The sequence below is a fragment of the Palaemon carinicauda genome, chromosome 28 (assembly GCF_036898095.1).
Source record: "Palaemon carinicauda isolate YSFRI2023 chromosome 28, ASM3689809v2, whole genome shotgun sequence".
Taxonomy (NCBI): domain Eukaryota; kingdom Metazoa; phylum Arthropoda; class Malacostraca; order Decapoda; family Palaemonidae; genus Palaemon; species Palaemon carinicauda.
The window spans coordinates 34,719,606-34,739,976 of record NC_090752.1 but is presented as its reverse complement, the minus strand read 5'-3'; the positions used below and the strand labels follow the sequence as shown (position 1 = coordinate 34,739,976).

Below are 20,371 nucleotides of genomic sequence, written 5' to 3'. Positions count from 1 at the left end.
TAATTCCTTGAAGAACAAAGAGTGATTTGATAAATTTTCATCATCCCCAGAAAACAAGGAAGGATATGATACACTTTCATCTTCCCTAGAGAACAAGGAAAGATTTAATAACTGCTTCTTTGAAGAAAAAGGAATGATTTGATAAATTTTTATCATTCTTAGAGATCAATGACGAATATAATACACTTTCATCATCCTTACAGAACAAGGGAGGATTTGATAACTACTATTTAAAGAACAAGGAATGGTCTCATAAATTTTCATCATTCCTAGAGAACAAGGAAGGATATGATACACTTTCATCTTCCTTAGAGAACAAGGAAGGATTTGATAACTGCGTTTTGAAGAACAAGAAAAGATATGATAAATTTTCATCATCCCTAAAGAACAAGTAATAATTTAATACATTTTCATCTTCCCTAGAGAACAGGGATCGATATGATACACTTTCCTCATTGCCAGAAAAAAAAAAAAAAAAAAAAAGAAGGAGGATTTGATGACTGTTCATTTCCCTTAAAGAAGAAGAAAGGATTTGGAAATTTTATCATCATCATGAGGGAACCAGGAAGGACATGATGAATTTTAATCATCTTTATAGAACAAGGAATGATTTGAGAAATTTTTCAGCATCCTTCGGAAAACAATAAAAAATTTGAAAAATCTTCATTATCTTTAAAAAAAAAGTAGGGATTTGATAAATTTGTAATCATCCTTCGAGAACAAAGAGGGATTTGAATAATTTTCATTATTCTTAAAAAACAAGGAAGGATATGATAATTTTTCATCACCCTTTGGGATCAAAGGAGGATTTAATTAATTGTCATCATCCTTAGAGAACAAAGAAGGATTTGATAACTTTTCATCATCCTTAGAGAACAATAAGAGTTTTCATAATTTTTCATTATCCTTTTAGAACAAGGAAAAATTTGATAACTTTTCATCATCCTAGAAAACAAAGACGAATTTGATGAGTTTTTATCATTCTTAGCGAACAAGGAGATATTTCATAATTTTTCATCATCCTTGGAGAACAAGTAAGTATTTGATAACTTTTCATCATCTTTAGAGAACAATGAAGGTTTACATGGTTTCCCATTCTTCTTAAAGAACACAGAAGCATTTGATAGATTTTGATCATCCTTAAACAACTAGGAAATATTTCATCATTTTTCATTATCCTTAGAAAACAAAGAATGACTTGATAAATTTTCATCATCTTTAGAGAACAAGGAAGGATTTGATAAATTTTTATCATCCTTAGAGAGCAAAGAAGGATTTGATGAATTTTCATCATCCTTAGAGAACAAGGAAATATTTCATAATTTTTTATCATCTTTAGGGAACAATGAAGGTTTTCATAATTTTTCATCATCCTTAAGGAACAGGGAAGGATCTGATAACTTTTCATCATCCCCAGAGAACAAATAAGGATTTGATAGATTTTGATCATCCTTAGGAAACAATTAAGGTTTTTATAATTTTTCATCATCCTTGGAGAACAAAGAAGGATTTGATAACTTTTGATCAACATTATCGAACAAGGAAGTATTTCATCATTTTTCATTATTCTTACAAAACAAGGAAAGATTTGATAAATGTTCATCTTCCTTAGAGAACAAGGAAATATTTCGTAATTCTTCATCATCCTTAGAGAACAAAGAAGGATTTGATCATTTTTATCATCCTTAGAAAACAAAGAAGGATTTGATAGATTTTAATCCTTAGAGAACAATGAAGGTTTTCATAATTTTTCATCATCCTTAGAGAACAATGAAGGATTTGATCAATTTTCATTGTTCTTAGAAAATAAGGAAATGTTTGATAAATTTTTACCATCCTAAGAGAGTAAAAAAGGATTTGATAAACTTTCATCATCATTAGGAAACAATTAAGGTTTTTGATAAATTTGCATCATCCTTAGAGAACAATGAAGGATATGATAAATTTTCATTATCCATAGAGACCAAGGAATTATTTGATAAATTTTGATCATCCTTAGAGAACAATGAAGGTTTTCATAATTTTGATTTGTCGTCACTCTCAGAGAACAAAGAACGATTTGATAACTTTTAATCATTCTTAGAAAACAAGAAAATATTTCAATTTTTTTTTCATTATCATTACAAATCAAAAAATTATTTTATAAATTTTCATCATCCTTAGAGAACAAGGGAGGGATTTGATAAATTTTCATCATCCTTAGAGAACAAAGAAGGATTTGATAAATTTTCATCATGCTTAGAGAACAAGGAAATGTTTTATAATTTTCATTACTCTTAGAGAAGAAAGAAGGATTTGATAACTTTTTTATCATCATTAGAGAACGAGGAAGGATGTGATAAATTTCCATCATCATAAGAAAACAAGTAAGGATTGGATAAATTTTCATCATTCATACAGAACAAAGAAGGATTTGATGAATTTTTATCATCTCCAGAGAACAGGGAAATATTTCATCATTTTTCATTATCCTTTAAAAAGCAAGTAATGATTTGATATATTTTCATCATTCTTAGGGAACAATGAAGGATTTTATAAATTTTCAGCATCCCTACAGAACAAGGAAGTATTTGATAAATTTTCATCATCCTTAAGAGAAAAATTAAGGGTTTGATAAATTTTCTTCATCCATAGAGAACAAGTAAGGATTTGATAAATCTTCATCATCCCCAGAGAATAAGGAAGGATTTGATAAATTTTCCTCATCCTTTCAAAACAAAGAAGGATTTTCCCCATCCTTAGAAAACAGGGAACTATTTCAAAATTTTTCAACCTCCTTAGAGATCAAAGATTGATTTGTTAAATTTTCCTCATCCTTAGAGAACAAAGAAGTATTTCATAATTTTTCATTATTCTTAGAAAACAAGGAATGATTTAATAAATTTTCATCATTCTTAGGGCACAATGAAGGATTTTATAGATTTTCATCCTACTTAGAAAACAAGGAAGTCTTTAATAAATTTTCATCATCATTAGAGAACAAGGAACAATTTCATTATATTTCATTATCCTAACAAATAGTACTTTGATGAATTTTCATCAAGCTCATCGAAAAAAATGAAGAATTTTATAAATTGTCATAATCCTTAGAGAATAAGGAAATATTTCATAACTTATCTTCATCCTTAGAGAAAAAAGGTATTTGATCAATTTTCATCACGCTTAGAGAACAAAGAAGGGTTTGATAACTTTTCATCATCCATAGAGAACAAGAAAGGATTTGATAAATTTTCCTCATTCTTAAAGAACAAGGAAGGATTTGATGAATTTTCATTATCCTTAGAGAACAAGAAAGTATTTGATAAATTTTCATCATCCTTAGAAAACAAAGATTTAGATGAATTTTCATTATCCTTAGAGAACAAAAAAGGATGTGATTACTTTTCATCATCCTTAGAGAACCAGGAAGGATTTGATTACTTTTCAGCATCCTTAGAGAACCAGGAAGGATTTGATTACTTTTCAGCATCCTTAGAGAACCAGGAAGGATTTGATTACTTTTCAGCATCCTTAGAGAACCAGGAAGGATTTGATTACTTTTCAGCATCCTTAGAGAACCAGGAAGGATTTGATTACTTTTCAGCATCCTTAGAGAACCAGGAAGGATTTGATTACTTTTCAGCATCCTTAGAGAACATTGAAGCATTTCATCGTTTTTCATTATCCTTAGAAAACAAGGAACAATTTGATAAATTTTCCTCATCCTTAATGAGCAATGAAGGATTTCATAAATTTTCCTCATCCCTCGAGGAAAAGGAAGTATTTGATAAATTTTCATCCTCTTTAGAGAACAAGGAAGTATTTCATTATATTTCTTTATCCTTAGGGAACAATGAAGGATATTATAAATTTTCATCATCCATAGAGAACAATGAAGTATTTGATTATTTTTCATTATTCTAACAAGGAAGGATTTGACAAATTTCATCATCCTTAGAGAACAAGGAAATTTATCATAATTTTTCTTCATCCTGAAAGAACAACGAAGGATTTGATAAATTTTCATTATCCTTGGAGAATAAGGAAGGATTTAATAACTTTTCATCATCCCTAATAATTAAGGAAGGATTTACTAAATTTTCATCATCCTAAGAGAACAAGGAATTATTTGATAAATTTTCATCTTCCTTAGAGAACATGGAAGTATTTCATCATTTTTCATTATCCTCAGAAAACAAGGAACGATTTGATAAATTTTCATCATCCTTAGGGAACAATGAAGGATTTTATAAAATTTCCCCATCCTTAGAGGAAAAGTAACTACTGTACTTGATATATTTTCATCCTCTTTAGGGAACAAGGAAGGATTTTTATATAAATTTTCATCATCCTAAGAGAATAATGAAGGATTTGAAAAATGTTCCTCATCCTTAGAGAATAAAGGATTTGGTGAATTTTCATCATCTTTAGAGAATAAGGAAATATTTCATAATTTTTACATTATCCTTAGAGATTTAAGGATTTGATAACTTTTTATCATCCTTAGAGAACATGGAAGTGTTTCATAATTTTCATTATCTTTAGAAAACTGCGAATGATTTGATAAATTTTCATCGTCCTTTGGAAACAATGAAGGATTTTATAAATTTTCAGCAGCCTTAGAGAACAAGGAAGCATTTGATAGATTTTCATCATCCTTAGAGAACAAGGAAGTATTTCATCATTTTTCATTATCCTTAGAAAAGAAGGAATGCTTGATAAATTTTCATCATCCTTAGAGAACAAGGAAGGATATGCTAACTTTTCATCATCCTTAGAGATCAAGGAAGGATATGATAACTTTTCATTATCCTTAAAGAACAAGGAAGGCTATGATAACTTTTCATCATTCTAAGAGAACAAGCATGGTTATGACATCGTTTATTCATCCTATAAAACGATAAATTGTTTGGCAACTTTAATTCATCCTTAAAGAACAAGAAATTATAAGATAACTTTCTTTCATACTTAGAAAACAAGAAAGGTTTTGATAACTTTCATTCATCCTTCGAGTACAAGAAAGTAAAGGATTTACTTTGATCTGTAATTGATGTAATTACAATTATATTTAGATCAGGCGAATTATTTTAGGCAAGGGGTTATCAAACTTTATCATAACAAAGGCCTGTAAAAGTGATGGTCCTTAACCAAGGAATCCGTATTTTCGTATGCATTGTTTCCTTGTTGCGTCACAAATAAACTGAATATAAAGAATATGATTATCCTTCTCATCGCTTTAGCCCATTAAAACTCAAACGAATGGGGAACCTTTTGCACTTTTTTCTATAAAATGCACACGTCATTAATGTCACCGCAGTTGAAATTTCGTCAACTAATTTCATATGAAAAAATTGCAGTTCTAACATCTTGCGGAATCTGCTAAACGAAGGAATAATCACACTGAAAGGCACAGTATCTAGAACTATTAGCCTATCAAAACTTCATCATCTTCTCCTCCTACTACTATTGACGCAAAGGGCCTCGGTTAGATTTCGCCAGTCGTCTCTATCTTGAGCTTTTAATTCAATACTTCTCCATTCATCATCTTCTACTTCGCACTTCATAGTCCTTAGCCATGTACGCCTGGGTCTTCCAACTCTCCTGGTGCCTTGTGGAGCCCAGCTGAACATTAGCTGAATTAATCTCTCTTGAGGAGTGCGAAGAGCATGCCCAATCCATCTCCATCTACCCCTCATCATGATCTCATCCACGTATGGTACTCGGGTAACCTCTCTTATAGTTTCATTTCTAATCCTGTCCTGTCATTTAGCTCCCAATATCCTTCTGAGGGCTTTATTCTCAGATCTGCTAAATCTTGGAGATTGTTTCATTGTCATACCATGACTCATGTCCATAGAGTAATACCAATCTCACTAAACTAATATATAGTCTGATTATTATATGAAATTTTAGGCGATTTTATTTCCAAATTTTACCTAACCTAGCCATTGTCTGATTTGCCTTTTTCAATCTTTTACTAAAATTTAATTCTAAAGATCCTGTATTGGAGATCATAGTTCCTAAATACTTAATTGATTCTACCGCATGAATCCTTTCTCCTTCCAATGATATTTCATCTTTCATTGCATACTCTGTTCTCATCATCTGTCTTTCTTCTATTTATTTCCAGGCTAGCCTCCTGTGATATTTCATGTATTCTGATAAGCAAGCATTGCAAAACCTGTGGTGTTCTCCTAACAAGGACAGCGTCATCGGCATACTCCAGGTCTGCTAAATTCCTATCACCAATCCAGTCCAATCCTTCTCCACCATCTTCGACTGTTCTATGCATTACAAAATCCACGAGGAGGATGAACAACATAGGTTACAACACATTCCCTTGGAATTCTCCGCTGTTCACTGGAAATTCATATGATAAGACTCCATTAACATTAACTTTGCAATTGCTATGCTCATGAACAGACTTAATCAAATTTGCATATTTAAGAGGAATTCCATAATAACGCAGGACTCTCCACAAAATTGATCGGTGCACACTTTCAAAGGCTTTTCCATAGTCCACAAATTTCATCAAAAGTGCATTTCTATAGTCTACGTATTGCTGTACAACATGTCTCAAAATGAAAATTTTGTCAGTGCAACTTCTACCTTTTTTTTAAATCAGGCTTGTTCATTTCTCAGCTTTTCATCAATCTTTCTTTCCAGGCTCTTTACAGCAATGTTTCTTTTCATAAAATAAATTCATTAGTTATTCACACCTATGATTTTGTATGGTCTTTCATTCATGAATTAAAGACGCTATGAAAATTAATCAGTCAATAAATCGATGATATATATAAATGATACTTTGTTTTTAGATCACGATAAAAGAAACACATTTTCTTACGAAACTTGTTAACTATTAAATGTCATATTAACATTCACAATAGTAACAACAGACTTCAATTAAAGACAATGAAACAATTTGCTGTGAGTGACCGTATGATAGGGGATTCTTTTATATAGATTAACTTTACAATGACACTTTTTCATTAAACTACGAAAAAATGAGTGTATCGTCACACACGGAGGCTTTCTAGCGCCATACCATGTTCATTCAGACATTCTCAGTTAAGCTGAACATAAGAAGAAAGGGACGAAAAATTGAGATTCATCGAAGGAAATGGCCCACAGTCTTAAAACAGGAACTTACATGGATAAGCCAATCATTGCAATGAAGGCGGGGTTAAATGTGCTCAAGCTAAAAGCAAATTTCAGGGGAAAAAACACAGATGATGTGTGTGACCTATTCAAAGAAGAAGATAATACAGAACATTTATTTTCGTGGCCAAAGTTAAAGTGGAAAGATAAATTATGGAATGACATGAAGGAAAAGGGTCTAAGAAAACAAGATGTACAGGACAGAGGAAGATGAAGAAGGTTGACTAGAAACAGCGACCCCATATAGAAAAGGGAAAAGCTGAAGGCAAAAAAGAAGATTCATTTACATGTCCAAAATTAGGACAGTTGATAAAAACAACACATCGGCGTAGGTAGGCTATGTTGCAAAATCCTAGCAGTGATTGATTGTATACATAAGTAAGGCAATGCATATGAAAGAAGAATTTAAAAAGTCCAAACACCACAATAGGTTGCCAGAACTGATGAGAGCAAGGTATTATTCCAACTGATTTCAATGTAGAATGGGATAAAATTAAAGATTTGGGTTTTCATTAATAATGTTGTTTATGTTACGGGTAAAATAACGCCTTTCTGCTGAATCATCAGCAGTCATTACCTAGGCCACCCTGGTCCTTGCTTGGGTGTAGAGTGGACAGGACGTCATGATATATAGACAGTCTCTATGGCATTATTCTGCATGCTAGGTCAGTGTCACTGTCCCTTGCATTTGTCATTCATGAGTGACCTTTAAACCTTTAAATAAGTATAATCTTAGAAGCATTGGCCGTAACCTTACTTTGCGGAGTGAGCAGTTAGGAACCAGAAACCATAAAGTTGGCTTGAGGTTTGAACTTCGTTTCGGTCACGTTCATATAACTGTACTGTTGTCAACGAGATTTGGCGCATAATTGTACAGATTGTTGTTACAGTGTAAGTAGCCTATTAGTTGTTACAATCAGGTGCAAACAAACGTTCTCTCACTTTCACAAACATTATTCACAATACCTGTTATACCACTTCCATTGCTGAATGGCACGATATAAATTGCATAAAAAATACTATATTTATTTACATGGTTATCTGCAAATAAGTGCCTTATTGTATAGCATTATTAGTGGTTTTATAGCACTGCAGTTATAGATTGTTATGCTACTAAAACATTTTCCATTATTATTGAAGTCCACAATTTGTTAACGCAAGAGCCCGTGTCTTACATAAGGTAAGGCGATCTTAACCTTTTTTTGTGAAGCAATTCAAAATATAATGTAGGTAATCTATATACACTTCGGTAGTCAACAGTATCTTATATTTCCTTTGAATAAGGAAAAGTGGCGCAGAACGTCAATTAGTTGCTATACCAGAATCTAAGCGTCACAAGCAGCCTTTCGAAATTCCATTGATTCGCTGATTTAAAATTTTCAGGACAAGCTTGTCTGCTTTAAATGATTTCGAATTTATGTTTATCAACTGAGGTTATGGAAGTAGAAATTTATTTTTCATTACATGATTGTAGCCTATTAATTTTATTAATGCTTTACTTTTATTTTCTCTGATTTTCAACCTTTTCATATCGGCATTCTACTCCAAAAGTTTACATAGACTCTCATTATATTTTGTTTCCCATGAGTGCATTTGCATTATTAACAGTACTTATTTAAACGGATATTTAAGAGACAGGTTGGAATAAAGACTACCTCACAACTTCGGTTTCAAGCTGATCTTGTGTCATCACTTACTTCGACGTCAGCTGCTTTTTGTTACTATGACGTAAGGTAAAATTGGGATGTCTGTTCTAATTTTGTACCTTGAAAAGAAACGTTTACACAATCAATTAGTGAATCAAACGTCGTGTTGATATTTCCCTGTGTTCGTTGAAATATCGCGCGAAATGCAATAAAATATCTTTCGTTTGAATGCCACTGGATCTGGCTTATGCTTACTACGCACGCATAGTGTAATTGACAGTTGAATTATTATCGCAATGATAGAAAAATATATATATTTATATTGATTAGAATATATATTTAATTACGTGCTATGACAATTATGATAAGGTTAATTGACTTATTTTAAATGATTTTCAAGATTATTTACGCTCTCGAACCGGACACAGTATGGCGTAGTAAGTCCAGGGGATGTAAACATGACTGATACGTTGATGTACTTGGTGAACTTTTAGAAAGTGAGCAACTTCAAACGTTATTAAATGTCAGGAGATCGCCGTTCCCAATATGTAATATCGTCATCGTTTATATGTTCTCAAGAAGGTAATGTAGATAAAACGTTCTTGAAGTATTTACGGTCGCTGTCATGATTAAAAGACAAGAAGAGATGAAAGTGTTAGTCTGACAAGTATCCTATTTAGGTCCCAGTTAGGTTGCCCTTGATCCAGTAATAGCACAACCTAGGAAGAGATCCCATTGTAGATTGGTCATGTCAAAGGTTAGAATTCTTACTTTAAAAACTGAAAAGTTACCCTACTAGTAGTTTAGCCATCAACTGGTATTCTTGGTCTAGTCAAGCCACACTGGTAAAATTATAGAAGAGTACAGTACAGTAATGGGTTTAGAGAAAATAAAATGCTATTTGGTGTGGCTGATATGTAAAAGCTTAAGAGTCCCTATGGTTTTTTTAAAAATGCTGAGCGGTTTTATTTTACATTAACACAATTTTCCCCAAATGATTTAAATTAGTATATTTCAGTAAATCATTAATAGTAAATTCGCTTAAACCCATAACGATCACATGGTAATAATAACTAAGGTAATCAAATTAAGTTTATATAATTGATAACGATGAAATACTAGCTCACGGGGCTAACGCTTGTAGTGAAACTTGTTCTGCTTGCCAGAAAATAGGAGCAATGAGATGCTGATTAATCGCGAGTGAAGCGACGGTACGTTAAAGTGAAAACCAATAGATCTTTTGCTCAATTAAGGGTTTTATTATACTGATGGATGATAAATGCTTTTCTACTATAAAACAGGTGTTTCCTATAGAAAACAGTAAAGTTTTACTGTATTACAGATTCTGATTTCAAACAGAAAATATGGTAAAGTTTTACTGTATTACAGATTCTGATTTCGTACAGAAAATATATGTTTTCCTGTAGTAAATAACGTGATTTGACCGAATTTGACCTTCATTTCAACCGCAGATCAACAGAAGAACTAATTAGATAACTTTAAGTAGTCGGACTGGTTGCTGTTATTACGGATGAAATGAAGGTGAAGTCCGGTTAAATCACGTTATTTTCTACAGGAAAACATATATTTTCTGTTAAAATGTTTAAATATAATGTCTTTTATTATATATATTTTATTAAAATGATTAAATATAATGTCTTGTTCAAATTCTGTGTCACTTTACTTACGTATGTACTGCGAACGATAACATTAGCAACGTTACCAACGTTACAGTGATACACAGCGTTACCAACTCTACGGTGGCATTGGTAACGGTAATATTATCATGTGTATTTTAAAGAATTTTTCAATATACCCTTTACACAATATATAAAAAAGTACAAAAAGGGTACAGAACCTAACAAACCCACCTAACCTAACCTAGAAGTTCCCAGGTCACAAACCCACCTAACCTAACCTAGAAGTTCCCAGGTCACAAACCCAATATATTGATCCTTTGTTATATCACTTCACTCACGTTACGATAACGTTAGTATTGTTACGATAACATTATATATAATGGTTCTTGTTGCGACATTAGCTCGCTTCGCTCGCAAGAAAATAACACATCAAGCTCGTATGTACTGGCAAGCGGTAATGTTGAGCTGCGCACACTAACATTAGCAATGTTACGCTAACATTACCAGCGTTAAATATAATGGTTCTTGTTCCTCACTTACGATCACAGGAAAATAAAACATCAACCTCGTATGCACTGGCAAGCGGTAATGTTGAGCTCCGCACTCTAACAAAATATAGTAAAACTAACACATTAAAATTAAAGAAATTAATGACTTACTTTTATGACCGTGACGACGTAACTTGTGGGTCGGAACACCGTAAAAGTTGGTATACTGTATTACATTACGTGATTCAAGAAAATTACCAACATTGGAATTCACCAAAATACTTTCAAGTATGGATTACTGAAGTCGATACAATTTTCTAAAATTTGATTGTAAAATTCGCTAAAATACGTCACTTGAACTAACAAAGACCTGATTTGGGCAAAGGTTTCAATGGAAAAGGGATTGTTGGAAGGTGGGGGTACGGCAATTTTAACCCCCCTGTGCAAACTTTACATACGTATGGGTTCGTGATTGGTTAACGGAAAAGCAACGGAGTCTAGAGAGTAAACATTAATGAACAGAATGGGAAACTTGTCCAGAGCAAGTATTTATGTGAAATCTAGGAGTGACAAGGTAATAACAAAATGTATAAAAGTAATATATGAAGATAAAATGGAATGTATGATAAATAATATTTGATGGGTATATAAAATGAGGTGATTTTATAAGGTATCGGATAATAAAACTAGTAATACTGGGGTAAACGTAATATGTATATGAGGGTATTACATAACTAATCAAGTAATAGACTTGAACAGAACTGGTAAAGAGATGAATGGTTACATTTCATGATTAGAGAAGAAGAAATCCTTTTGGTGGAGGAAAAGTCTCTGCGCAGGGAGGCGGGGTTTTTACGTAGAAGGTCGAAACCTGCTATGTACAAACGAATGAACAAGAGTGACTACAACCGGCAAGTAGAATGAGAAAAATTAAATGAAAAACACTGCTAATGTTAGCATGATACGCTAACATTTGATCTACATCACACGTTGGCAGCTCTGGTTACTGTATTTTTTCATGAGACATAGCCTTTGCAACGGCGCCTCCAAAGTTTTTCCAATTATAATGTTTTGTCTTTTCCTCCGTTTATTATACATCCAAGAAGGTAATGTATAGAGAAGAAAAGGCTTGTTTTACGATTATCGTTTCTGCAGTATGTTTTCCCCACCCAAAACCCCGAGTTCCCACTGGGGGTCCCCCATTATCGTAGGATATAGATATACGTATATATATTACTGAAACTATTCATTTGCGACGGGAACGAGTGTCATTTTCGAAGAGTGTAATTTTTCCTATAAGATAAAGTAGTTTGTTCCGTAACTGAAATACAGTACAAACCACGCTATTTGATATGGGTACAGTGAGCCCTCGTTTATCGCGGTAGATAGGTTCCAGACCCGACCGCGATAGGTGAAAATCCGCGAAGTAGTGACACCATATTTACGTATTTATTTAACATGTATATTCAGACTTTTAAAACCTTCCCTTGTACGTAGTACTGTTAACAAACTACCCTTTAATGTACAGAACACTTAATGCATGTACTACAGTACCCTAAACTAAAACAGGCACAAATATTAAAGGCGATTTTATATCATGTGTTTCCTAAACACGCCAAAAAGCACGATAAAAAATGGCAACCAATGTTTTGTTTACGTTTATCTCTGATCATAATGAAGAAACAAACGCATTTAGTGTACACATCTGTGTATAGGTTAGTTTTTGCATCGATTATATTGATTATACAGTATTTTTAAATATTTAACTTAGCCGGTGAATATATAATAGCTGCTACTCTGTTGCTCGACAGACACATACATAAAAAACTCGCGAGCGATCGCTATGCAGGTTGCGGGTGTGCCCACCAGCGCCAACTGTCGGCCAGATACCACTCTCGGATGTAAACAAAACCTTCAATTTCTTCTCTGTCGACGTGTCGACAAGACGTACTTTTACTCGCTGTAGAACCTGGAGTTTTTCCCATCATATTTGGTGAAGTACTTTAGTTTGGTTTGAGCTTTCGCAGTATAGGTGTTTTTCTTCAAATAAATCCTTGAACTCTTTTTTGAATCGGATTAATTGTTGATGACTTAGATCGTTTTTTGGAATTTTCCCTTGACTAATTCAAAATGGCTGACCCTTCTCAAGTTCCCAAGTTTCGAAAATGTAATGCTAGGGACTGTAATAGGCGTCTTCCAAAGGCTTCTCTCGACCCTCACACTGTTTGTTCCAATTGTCGGGGTAAAACCTGTCAATTGGGAGATTGGTGTGAGGAATGCGTGGGCCTTTCGGAATTCGATTGGATCGAATTTGATAAATATACAGTGAACCCTCGCTACTTCGCGGTTCGACAATCGCGGATTCACCACTTCGCGGGGTTTTCCCATAACCCATATATATATACATATCGCGGATTTTCCGGAAAATTCGAAAATATCGCGAAATCTGAAGATAACCAAATACGATATTTTGTTACCTGTAATTCCATTAATACTGTAATTAGTAATATCTGCTCTTACTGATTGTTCATTGCATTACATATGATATATAATTCAGCACAGAAAGAAATAAAACACGAAAAGAGAATGTGATCATACGATAATTCAGTACGTAGTAAAATTAAATCGAACATGAAACGCAAATCAGATGCAGTCATACCATATTAGAATGGTGTGTACTGTAATGGATGTGCTTCTTTTCCATGAATCTTTTGTATGTATACGTACGTAGTACAGTACTGCATCCAATAATATTCTTTGTTGCAAAAATCACATTTCGAATAAGTACTGTAAGCGTACGAGAGAGAGAGAGAGAGAGAGAGAGAGGCGTAAAATAGCGTACGTACGTAAATTTTTATTATTATTGTTATTATTATTATTATTGTTGTTGTTGTTAATAAAATTATTATTGTTATTTATTAATCATTATTATTATTATTATTACTGTACAGTATTATTATCATTATTTATTATTATTACGGTATTGTACTTAATCTACGTACGTTCAGTGTGCGCGGGACATCTTCTATGAGTAACCAACGCACCATAGTACTGTATAAGACGGGTTGTGATTGGTTCAAGCGCTGATAGATGACGAATCAAAACTCAAGTTTTGTTATCTAGCCTGTGATTGGTGTTTTGCCCGCATCTTCAACTTCCAGCATCACAGTTCTCGCGGGTCTGCATCGTTCACTTTCTCTTTCCGCGTATTGCTGAGTAGACGTTCTTAAGTTTGTGAAGTTGAATCTGTGCTGTGTGCGACTGTTTTAAGTTGAACTTTCTGTTAAACCCTACTGTACAATGCCTCCCAAGCCTTCTGCTTCTACTAAGGCTGGTAGTGAGCCTAAACAGCACCGAAAAATGATGATTGCTGAGAAGGTGACGCTTCTCGATACTATGTTAAAAGACGGTAGAAGTTACGCGGCCGCAGACCTCGAAGACCTGACGAAATCGGGCAGTGAAGACAGTGAAACACAGGAAGAGATCCAAGAAAATGTCGAAGAAACGGTCTTAACTATAGAACGGCTTGCCAAGCTCTGCAAGCTTGCGAATGAGGTGAAAGAAATGTCGCAAGAGTGGGACGAGGATATGGTTCGTTCTCTACAATTCTGCACCAAGATCGATGAACAAATGGCTCCCTACAGGATGCTCTTGCGAAAAAAGAAGCAGCGGCAGCAACTTCCGATCACAATGCCCTCGGAAGAAATTGAAGAAGTGTCTCAGGAAGAAGTTGAAGAGGTGTCCCAGGAAAAGACACCTCCGTCTGAAGAGACGTAAAATACTATTATTGGCTGCACAGTAGAAGACATCATCAGCTTCATCATCATCATTTCTACTGTGCAGCAAATTCATCGCCATCATCATTCAAGTTTTTCTTGAACTTCTTTCGTGGTGAGTACAGTAACAATCTTTATTTTTTACTTAAACATTTTACTGTAATATTTGTGTCTGTTTTATAGTTTAGTACTGTATGCATTAAGTTAAAGGGAAGGTTTTAAAAGCCTATCATATTTTTTTTGTTTAAAATTTACATTTACGTACGTAAAACAATCTCTCTCTCTCTCTCTCTCTCTCTCTCTCTCTCTCTCTCTCTCTCTCTCTCTCTCTCTCTCTCTCTCGTAAATTGTTTTCCTGCTTTGCTACGTACAGTATGTACTGTATGATTTTATATAGATACGGTAAATAATATTTGTAATAACATATTTTGTAAATGCTTTTACTGTAAATATCATTATTTATCACTTTCATCATGCGCGTTACAGTAAATGCCTTCTTTGTTCTGAGCGTGGTTGTTTACTGAGCGTACTTTATGACGCCGTCGTTTCAGGTGGCGTCATAAAGAAAAACATTTCATTTGGAAGTCCTAAGGAAAATTAAGTAAAACATTGGTAATAACAAAATCAACATACTGTATACTGTACATCAATATAATCGATGCAAAAACTAACCTATACATATATGTGTACAGTACACTAAATGAGTTTGTTTCTTCATTATGATCAGAGATAAACGTAAACAAAACATTGGTTGCCATTTTTTATCGTGCTTTTTAGGTGTTTAGGAAACGCATGATATAAAATCGCCTTTAATATTTGTGCCTGTTTTAGTTTAGGGTACTGTAGTACATGCATTAAGTGTTCTGTACATTAAAGGGTAGTTTGTTAACAGTACTACGTACAAGGGAAGGTTTTAAAAGTCCGAATATACATGTTAAATAAATAGGTAAATATGGTGTCAATACTTCGCGGATTTTCACCTATCGCGCCCGCGTCTGGAACCTATCTACCGCGATAAACGAGGGTTCACTGTACACGCAGACTAGAGAGAGATAGGGTAAGGAGAAGTTCTTCTAGGTCTGTAGATTTTTCCTCTCCACATGCCCCTGAACCTAATCCTTCCCCTGTAGTGGTTGTTCCTAACCCCCCTCCTAGCACTCAGGAACCGTCTATGCAAGACATGATGCGTGCTATTCATGCCTTGGGGGAGAGAGTAGAGGCTTTAGCAAGTGACCGGAATCAACTCATGGCGGACGTGAAGGAACTCAAGTGCCAAAGTGCCACGGCGGAAAGTGTCACAGTGCCTAGTGTTACGCAAAGTGTTGTGAACAGTGTTGCGACTGAGGGTTCGTCTGTTCGTGCCTGTCGTCCACCTAGTCCGGGACCTCTTGCAAGCTCCCAAGCCCAGGGGAGAAGCAATGTCGTACGACTTATGGGTTCGAGAGGCCTTGATCAGCGAACAGACGTTCCCTCTTTGGTATCAGGCGTATCTCGTCAAGATCGCCCCTACCATAAGACGAGAGAGCCCATTTTTACCTCGTCGTCCGAAGGTGTTTCACGTAAGAAACCTTGGACCAAGGTCTCTAGACCTTTAAAACGTAAGTCGGTCCCTTCAGGACAAGTCCAACGTCCCGGATGTAGCCACTGGGACAGTTCGGACCCGTTGCCGTCATCTGATGACTGCTCGCCGCCTAAGAGAGGCAAAGTTGTGCCGTCTCATTCGCTAATCCCGTCTGTTACCGCACCTGCTTCCGTAGACCCTAAATGGGTGTTACTGCAAGACATGCAGTCTAAGCTTGCGTCCTTGATGGAGGACTACAACGCTGAGAAGGTTTCCGTTGAACCTACTGGCCATCTGCCATCCAAGCGTTCTGTTGTGCGTCCTGTTGACGTGGATGTAGTTTTCTCGCGTCAACCAGTTGGGGTTGTACCTCCACCGATGCGACCCAGTGTGGATTTCCAGCCACACGTTGACGTTAGGCAACGCACTGATGCGATTGGTGACGTTCAGGACGTTCACCAACCATCAGAGTTGACTTGTTTTGACGCGGTGCGTCAACCTCCGCAACCCGGTATGGTGTTGACTGCACAACCCAGACGGTCTAAACAGTCTCGGGTGGACGCTGTGCGTCCTCGCGCACCTGTTGTTGTTGACAGTTCCCAGACTGTTCAGCAGTTCCAGGACGCTGCGTCCTGCTCCGTCACGTATGCACCAGTGCGACCGGACTCTGCGAGTCAAACGTTGCCTACACCTTTGCCGTTTTCTCATCAGTTATCGGATGAGGAACTGTCAGATGAGGACGTTGCTGAACCACAGCCTGAGGATCAGCCTTCAGAATTAGATGAGCCTAAAGCAGTTCAACCATCCTTGGACTTTAGAAAAGTCATGGTTGTTTTTAAAGAGTTGTTCCCTGATCACTTTATTTCTGTGGCTCCTCGTTCGCCGCCGTCCGAGTTTGTCTTAGGCGTTCCTGCTACCATGCCTGCCTTTACGAAACTCGTTCTCTCTCGCTCATCCAAGAGAGCTTTACGGCTGTTAGGCGATTGTTTAGAGACCAAGAGGAGTTTAGGGAAGACGGCATTTGCCTTCCCCCCATCTAAACTCTCGTCTAGATCGAGCGTCTGGTATGCCACGGGAGAAGTTCTCGGCTTGGGAGTTCCTGCCTCTGCCCAGGGCGACTTCTCAAGTCTTGTAGACTCTCCCCGCCGCCTTGCCATGAGACGCTCGAAGATTAGTTGGTCTCCCTCGGACCTGGACCACCTTCTTAAAGGCATATTTAGGGCGTTTGAAGTCTTTAATTTCCTGGACTGGTGTTTGGGAGCCCTGAGTAGGAAAATCTCATCTGCCGATAGGGATGTTTCCTTACTCATTATGTCCTGCATGGACAAGGCCGTCCGCGATGGGTCCAACGAGCTTGCCGCTTCATTCACGTCCGGAGTCCTTAAGAAACGAGAGTCTCTGTGCTCTTTTCTGTCAGCAAGAATGACGCCATGCCAAAGATCTGAGCTACTCTTTGCGCCCTTGTCTAAGTGCTTGTTTCCTGAAGTCTTGGTTAAGGAAATTGCCTTGTCTTTAGTGCAGAAGGACACCCACGATTTAGTTGCGTCCTCGGCTCGCAAAGCTCCCCCTTTGCCTGCCTTGTCTGCTAGACCTAGGATAGACACTCCAGCGTCCAGGTTTATCCCGCCCTTTCGTGGCAGAGCCTCCAGCAGGGGAGGTGCTCGTGCCGAAGGGAAGAGAGGAAAGAGGAAAGGATCCAAGTCCTCTAAGGGCAGAGTCTGACTGCCCGCAACTTCAGACAGCAGTAGGTGCCAGACTCAAGAACTTCTGGCGAGCCTGGGAGAAGAGAGGCGCAGATCAACAATCTGTGAGGTTGCTCAGAGAGGGGTACAAAATCCCTTTTGTACGCAGACCTCCTCTAGCGACGTCCCCCATCGATCTCTCTCCGAGGTACCGAGAGGAAGAAAAGAGACAAGCCCTGAAACTGGAAGTGTCTCTTTTGCTAGAGAAGGGAGCGGTGGTCAAAGTCTCGGACCTTCAATCACCGGGGTTTTACAACCGTCTCTTCCTAGTATCAAAGAAGACAGGAGGTTGGAGACCGGTGCTAGACGTCAGTGCTCTGAATGTCTTTGTCACAAAGACGAAGTTTACCATGGAGACCACAAAGTCAGTCCTAGCAGCGGTCAGAAAGGGAGACTGGATGGTCTCTCTAGACCTAAGGGACGCTTACTTCCACATCCCCATTCACTCAGACTCCCAACCTTTTCTGAGATTCGTCTTCGACGATGTGGTGTACCAGTTTCGGGCCCTGTGCTTTGGCCTAAGCACAGCTCCTCTCGTGTTTACGAGGCTTATGAGGAATGTGGCAAAATTCCTCCATTTATCGGACATCCGAGCCTCCCTTTATTTGGACGACTGGCTTCTCAGAGCCTCTTCCAGTCATCGCTGTCTGAAGGATCTCAATTGGACTCTAGATCTGACCAAGGAATTGGGACTCCTAGTCAACTTGGAAAAGTCACAGCTGGTCCCATCCCAAACTATTCTGTATTTAGGGATGGAGATTCACAGTCAAGTTTTTCGGGCTTTTCCGTCGGCCCCCAGAATAGATCAAGCCCTGCTCGTCATCCAGAAGATGTTGAAGAAAGAACGCTGCTCAGTCAGGCTTTGGATGAGTCTGGTAGGAACGCTGTCATCCCTGGAGCAATTTGTCTCGCTAGGAAGGCTACACCTCCGACCTCTACAATTCCATCTGGCTTTTCACTGGAAAAAGGACAAGACGCTAGAGGCGGTCTCGATCCCGATTTCCGAAAAGATAAAGACTTGTCTGACTTGGTGGAAAGACAATATCAGCCTACGAGAGGGTCTTCCCCTGGCAGTTCAGAAACCCAACCACGTTCTCTTCTCGGACGCATCGGACTTGGGCTGGGGCGCGACGCTGGACGGTCGGGAATGCTCAGGTCTGTGGAACTCGAGTCAGAGGAGCATGCATATCAACAGCAAGGAGCTTTTGGCGGTTCATCTGGCCTTGATAAGCTTCGAGAATCTCCTTCGAGGCAAGGTGGTGGAGGTCAACTCGGACAACACCACGGCCTTGGCGTACATTTCCAAACAGGGAGGTACCCACTCATTGACTCTGTACGAGATCGCAAGGGACCTGCTCATCTGGTCAAAAGATCGAGGCATCTCCCTAGTAACGAGGTTCATCCAGGGCGACTTGAACGTCCTAGCGGATTGTCTCAGTCGGAAAGGTCAAGTAATTCCAACCGAATGGACCCTCCATAAGGATGTGTGCAAGAGACTTTGGGCGGCTTGGGGTCAACCCACCATAGATATCTTTGCAACCTCGCTGACCAAGAGGCTTCCAATCTATTGCTCTCCAGTCCCAGACCCAGCAGCAATACATATAGATGCCTTCCTCCTAGATTGGTCACACCTAGATCTTTACGCATTCCCACCATTCAAGATTGTCAACAAGGTACTGCAGAAATTCGCCTCTCACGAAGGGACAAGGTTGACGTTAGTTGCTCCCCTCTGGCCCGCGAGAGAATGGTTCACCGAGGTACTTCGATGGCTGGTAGACGTTCCCAGAAGTCTTCCTCTAAGAGTAGACCTTTTACGTCAGCCACACGTAAAGAAGGTACACCAAAGCCTCCACGCTCTTCGTCTGACTGCCTTCAGACTATCGAAAGACTCTCGAGAGCTAGAGGCTTTTCGAAGGAGGCAGCCAGTGCGATTGCTAGAGCGAGGAGAGCGTCTACCATTAGAGTTTACCAATCGAAGTGGGAAGTCTTCCGAGACTGGTGCAAGTCAGTTTCCGTATCCTCGTCCAGTACCTCTGTAGCCCAAATAGCTGATTTTCTCTTATACCTGAGAAAAGTTCGCTCCCTTTCAGCTCCTACGATCAAGGGCTACAGAAGCATGTTGGCCTCGGTCTTCCGGCATAGAGGCTTAGATCTTTCCAACAATAAAGATCTGCAAGACCTCCTTAAGTCTTTTGAGACCTCTAAGGAACGTCGTTTGGCTACACCTGGGTGGAATTTAGACGTGGTCCTAAGATTCCTCATGTCAGACAGGTTTGAGCCTTTACATTCAGCCTCCCTGAAAGATCTCACTCTTAAGACTCTTTTCCTGGTATGCTTGGCCTAGGCTAAAAGAGTCAGTGAGCTTCATGCCTTCAGCA

The 20,371-nt window shown here is 37.7% G+C and overlaps 1 protein-coding gene across 2 annotated transcripts in view; it reads left to right on the top strand.

Annotated features, from left to right (window-relative positions):
- The first annotated feature begins 9,212 nt into the window (after positions 1 to 9,212).
- The window catches only part of LOC137621492 (uncharacterized), a 92,288-nt gene continuing 81,129 nt past the window's right edge, over positions 9,213 to 20,371 (top strand). Inside the window, exon 1 of one of the 2 annotated variants that reach the window (XM_068351831.1) lies at positions 9,213 to 9,368. The gene's annotated coding sequence lies outside the window, so the exon portion shown is untranslated. Of the gene's footprint in view, positions 9,369 to 9,448; positions 9,544 to 20,371 lie in introns of those variants that run through there. The other variant, XM_068351832.1, reaches the window with a different exon arrangement.